Here is a 6,440-nt window from a genome sequence, read left to right as displayed (position 1 = left end):
CACCTTGAACTTGCCAAGTCTGTAGGAGTCAGATTAAGGGATGGGGAGCTGAGCCAGAAGGTCTGGCATGGAAGGTAACCTGAAGAAGGAAAGTGAAGGGGGGAAAGCTACTGGCCACAGAACACAAGGGGAACAAGCCCGAGAGCTGACAGAGCAACTAATGTTGTGCAGTTTTGAAGCAGGCAAGAAAGTGTAAACTGTTTCTCCCAAAAGATCCACAGATCATGGCACAAATTTTGTTTGCAGCAGTTCAGCTCTTTCAGTTCTCCGCCCCCCCCCCAAAATAATCTCTTTTTGAATAATTTTGCCTGCCATGAAGCTTCAGTGCCTCATACATTCTGGATTATACTGTGAAGCAAAGTTGCTTAGCGCTGAGCCTCTGCTAGGCCTGCTGGGCTACCCAGGGCTGCTTTCATGAACATGAAAGTGAACATACACTTTCAAACTTCCCCACAGCCCTCTGCAAATCAACGTTAGTAAACAAACTGTCTTTTGCAGAAGTTTGTCTTTCCTGTCCATGAAAATCATCATGGGTAAACTTCCAAGGTGCTCTCAAATCAATCAAAAGTGATAGCCCCCCCATTTCAATTTGAGGTAGAAACAGGAATTATATTAAGATACATACTATTTCATATTGTACTGTTATATAATATGCAGGGAAAGCTTAGAGCCAGGAGCTGAAAAAGACCAAAAATGCTCAGTTCAGCCCCTAGTTTAAAGGCAGGATATTACCCAACATCTACACCCACACTCTCTATCTATCCACCTCTTGAGCCTTTTTTCCCTTTTTTATATAATATCTTTATTAAGTTTCAACATCATGCATTAAAATACAAACTAACATAAAAGGGAAAGGGAAAATAATAAAGTGACAAAAAGTACATCAAATAAATAAACAAAAGGGACCTCTAATTTGTAAATAACCTTATATTTAAATAACCCTGCTGCTTCCGTTTGCCTCCCACCGACCCGTGCGCTCTCACAGAGAGGGACTCCTCAGGGTGCCGTCGGCCAAGCAATGCTGGCTGGTGACCCCCAGGGGAAGGGCCTTCTCTGTGGGGGCTCCTACCCTCTGGAACGAACTTCCCCCGGGACTTCGTCAACTTCCCGACCTTCGGACCTTTCGCCACGAGCTGAAGACGTATCTATTTCTTCGAGCAGGACTGGCATAGGATTTTAGAATTTTATATGTTACTATTGGGGTTTTAAATTTTAACTGGTTTTTATTGTTTTATATATATATTAAATTGGCCATATTTGATAGGTTTTTTAATTATTGTTTTATTATATTTATTATTGTGGTTTTAGCTGGCTGTGAACCGCCCTGAATCCTTCGGGAGAAGGGCAGTATAAAAATTTGATTAAATAAATAAATAAATAAATAAATAAATAAATTTCTCTAGTGAAATCTCATCTCTTGAGCTCTTCCAAAGAAAATTTTACTACAGCAAAAGTCACACCTTTCAAGTAATTCCTGTATCTGACATTTCAGCAGGGGAGATTGGTTCTTGTTTTATGTTAACATATGGTGTGAACCTTGCCAATTTAATATTTATGATTTAGTATTTTGTGCAACACCAGAAAATGAGGTAATTCAGTAACTAGATTGTGTCTTATAAATTACACTGCCTATATAGGTATTGATCTACCTGTATTAATTTTTCAAATTTTTGGGAACATTTAAAAAATCATAACTTTCCTGTCTACATCCATCTCTCCAAAAAAGTTAAAAAGTTGCTATGTATCAATCAAGTAGGTATGCTGTCAATACCCTATCCATTCGTTTTGATTAGAATAGGTTTTATAGTGGTATTCCTGAAGGGCTGCATGCAAACAGCATTGCACAAGCCCTTCCCTTTTGTAATGTGTTGTTGTTTGTACTGTAATGAGCTTTTATCCATAGGCTGGATAAAAAGGGAGTGCAATTATGCTGTCATCATTTTGAAGAAACAGTAAGAACTTGTGGACATTCATGGTAAGACATATACCTGAAATAACATTGCACGAATATGATCTCACTAGAATTTTCCAGGCAAAGAAATAATCCCAGTAGTAATGTGAAATTAATCCTCTGTTGATCATGTGATATTAAGGGGTGATTGCAATTATAAGCAATTTTACTTTATTCTTGTGCTTGAAATACTATTAAAAAAATTTTCATGCACTGAAAAAAGTGACATGAACATTTTTGACAGTAACGACCTTTGAAGCATCATGTGATAAAAATTTGGATGCTTGTCAACTGGTTCATACTTATGACCGTTACTATGTCCCAAAGTCATGTGATCACCTTTTGCAACCTTCTGACAAGCAAAGTCAATAGGGAATGCAGATTCACTTAAAAACCAGATTACTAACTTATCAACTGCAATGATTGACTTAACAACTGTGGTAAGAAAGGTTATAAAATGTTGCTCACTTAACAAATGTCTCACTTAACAACAGAAATTTTGGACTCAATTGTGGTCACAAGTTTCTCTCTCTCTCTCACACACACACACACACCTTTACATATAAACTTATCTGCCAATAGAAGGGTGAAGATAATCTTGTCAATTTCATTTTCCTAATATGAAGTTTCTCTCTAGCAATCCTACTCAATATTGCTAATTTCCCACTATTAACGGCAGATGGAAACCAGTCACCTTAATCAGATTTATCTGGAGGAGAAGAGAAACAATATAGCTTCCTTCTTAATTCCAGTGGCTTTGATGCAAATCACTGGTTTCACATACCATAGAGTTGCTGGGAACAGGTGAAGGAGCTCAAAGCAGATTGCCAGTTTCCTTCTGCACTATCCAATTGATCAGTTGGCTGGCAGGAAGAACGGTGTAGGGGCTGCACAAGCTTCTCTTAAAGATTTGGTTACAAAGACCAACTGAAAGTTGATAAACCTGATCTGGGCATTATCTATGGCTTATATTGTTTAAGGTAAATAGTTATATTTAATGGATTACTCTATATGTCATTACACACTTATACGTATATTTTAACAGATCCCATTTAGAGAAATGCATATTATGGTGATAACTATGGCAAAGTAAAGGGCATATCTATAAAACACTATTTCCATTCCTTAATTCCTCAAAAGCAGCTTGAAGCAAACCTGCCAACTTTATTCACTCCTGGAATGCTGAGAACATAATGAACTAATCTGCATTCTCCCTCTGGCTGACCAGTAGGAGCTTACAAAAAGTAAGTGAACAAGTATTCCGTTATATTGGTACATTCACCCTCATGTTCTTATCACGTATGCTCGATCCACCCCTGGTAGTCTTTTTTATCTCTACCTTTCACCTGACACCCATATATGCTCGTTACCATTCCCCTCACCGGGGTAGACCATCTAGTCCGGGTGGAGCCCTATTCTTGGCTTTACATATTCCCTAAGCGGGTATTATTCCTTCATGCTAGTTGCTATTCCTAAAGCAAAATAAAAATCCCACAACCAAAGGGAAATGTAATGAATGGCTATTGTCCTTTCACACTTTTTTCCAATACAGCTGTAGCATTTGTTTGGATTATCTGGAGTACTGGTAATAAGATGAAGCTGCCTGGCTATCAAATCATAATTCTTCCTGAATTAAAAATTCCACTGAGTGTTGTGACATTGACATAATGTCTTCATCAGTTTTATATCCAAGCTTTTTCTCAACATTGTTCAGAACTAGAATGGTGACTGATATTGAGAAGATATAGTAAGTTCTGAACAAAATGCTTACTTTCCAGTTGGTGGCACTAAAATGAATTGGGCAGACACTTGTGGCTTGTAAAAATTCATAAAACCAGACGTCAACAACAGAATATTCTATATAAACTCAGATTGCTGAAACTCAGGTGGCAGAAGAAGGAGAAGATGAGAGAGATCTAGGTGTCCTAATAGACGGGTCAGGTATGAACCAGCAGTGTTCAGCAGCTACCAAAAAAGCTAATGCACTTAGGTTGCATCAAAAGAGGGATAATTTCAGGATTATATGAAGTAATAGTACTGCTTTATAGTGCACTGATGAGACTACATTTGGAACACTGCATCAAGTTCCAGGAGCTAAAATACAAAAAAGATGTTGAGATTCTAGAAAGAATAAAAGCAACAAACATAAGGGGTCTAGCACCTAAACCATATGATGAACAATTGAGGTAACTAAGTATATCTCGTCTAATGAAGAGAAGGATAAGATCGCATCTTCCAGTGCTTGAAGGGTTGCCACAGAGAAGACAGAGTTGACCTATTCTCCAAGCACTTGAGGGCAGGACAAGTAGTAATGGATAGAAGATCACTGAAGAGAGATCCAACCTAGAGCTAAGGAGAAATTTCTTGACAGTGGGAAGAATTAATCAATGGAACAGCTTGCCTCTGTCAGTTGTGGGTGCTCTCCATCACTAGAGGGTTCAAGAAGAGACTGGACAGCCATTTGTCCAGAATAGTGTAGTGCCTCCTCGAGCAGGTGGTTGGACTAGACCTCCAAGTTCTCTTCCAATCCTATTATTCTACATTCTTTGTTCTTCTAATGGAAAACAACCTGCCCACAAGCTCTATAGAATTTGACATTACAAAAAGCAAAATAAAAAATAAATTGTCTCAATTGTCAGTTATTGGCACTATTAATCAGATCTGCTTTTGAACTTGTAGAAAAGTCTTTCTGTGGGAAGGTCTGAGGAGGAAGTTGCATAGGAATGTTGTGTGTATGTGTATGTTTTTGAGTCTTGAATCCTGGCAACAAGTCTCTGCAGTTTTCTTGGCAAGATTTCAGAAGTGGTTTGCCCTTGCTGCTTTCCTCCTAGGGTTAAGAGAAAGCTATTCCAAGTTCAAAAATTTCACCTTGTTCCAAGATTCAGCTATACCCTGGATTTGGACATATGGGAAATACATAATTAGATTTCCCAAGGCAGAACTCTTTCCTTTCCTTTGTAGGATTAAAAGAGATAGTTTTAAGTACCACTGCAGCTTTAAACTAAGTGGTGTCTAAAATGTATTCCCAACTAATACCATTCTCCCCACCTCATCTCTGAAATTGCTCTCAGCCATAGGGTAGAGGACAGACAATCGGTTTCAGAATCCAATAGCTGAAGATCGATTTATGAAAATTCACTTGAGAATAGTCTACATTTTCTACAAGCCAGAAAATGAAGCCAAGTTTTTGGATTTAGTATGAGTGCACTGCCCTCTTCTGATTGATTCTATATAGTTCAAGGAAAATAAAAGGCGCCATGTAGGTAACCAAGATACAGACAAATTTCAGACTAGGAATTCAAAACCAGAAAAGAATGTATTATCTTCTTTCCCAGGGGTTTATAAGCATATTATTGTCCCTGCATCTTTTGGAAAGAGGCCATATTTCCTTTAATTAGAGAAAAAGCAACTTCCCAGATTCTGCTTTTTCTATCTGAATTTGATAGAATAGGGAGAAAGTGTGTCCTGGAAAATGTTCCTTTTGGTGCAGTTTAAATAATCCACGTATTATATCTACTCAGAGTTAAATTCAGTTGTTGTCTGGTCGTATTCATAGAAGAGACTGCATCACAAACTAGTCAAACCTAGCTTGAAGTACACTATGTTCAAATTCAGCTGCTGGGGAACATGGTGAAATGCTCTAGATTTCAAGGTAAAAATGTGCTTTGGAGGATTTGGAGATGCAAACATAGCACCTATTTACAATCCTTAAGCCTGGTGTCTGATTTAAGGAACCACTGACCAGACTCTTTCTTTGTATCCCCATATACACTGAAGCACCTTTTTGGAATCAGATCCAAAATGCTACTTTGTCCTATTCTAGTATTGTTATTGGGTATATTGTGTGACCCTAGAAAACTGGATTAATTTCAATGGATAGGTGATGGATGTTAATTGTATGTAAAGTTTCACTCTAACACATCCATCCACAAGGATGTTCCAGTTTAGAGTGAAATGTCAACCAACAAACAATAGCTTACTCAGCAAATCACATTATTGTATGAAAATTCTAGCTCAGCATGATTTGTAAACCCAGTTTAGACATGCTATCATATGTGTTTCTCTGAAAAAAAGACTGGGTCTTATATATTTTGGGGGGACCAAAAGACCCATTATTTTCAGGGAATGTCTTATTTTGCAACCGACCGTCCGCTCTCTCCCATCATCTGCTTGCCCATGGACGCAATGGCTTAAAAGACTTTCCAGGGCAGACACACTTTTCATTGGAGAAATGACAGAAACTGGAAGCTTTGCCTGCTTGCAAATGGGGTGCTTTTAGCTCCGTTTCAAAGCACCCAATTTGCAAGCAGGCAAAGCTTTCAGTCTACCTCTGGGCAAAAAGTATGTGGTGGACTCAAGTGGAGGCAGAGGCATGGGGGGGGGGGAGGCATGTGATCACCAACATGCCACCTATTCCATCCCACTCTCTCTCGGCTTGCCTGTTGCCTCACGGGGCATCAGGATTGTCTGCCTCTCCCCACCCCACACG

Source organism: Ahaetulla prasina, chromosome 1, assembly GCF_028640845.1.
Source record: "Ahaetulla prasina isolate Xishuangbanna chromosome 1, ASM2864084v1, whole genome shotgun sequence".
In the NCBI taxonomy this organism is placed as follows: Eukaryota; Metazoa; Chordata; class Lepidosauria; order Squamata; family Colubridae; genus Ahaetulla; species Ahaetulla prasina.
This window is presented reverse-complemented; position numbering follows the sequence as displayed.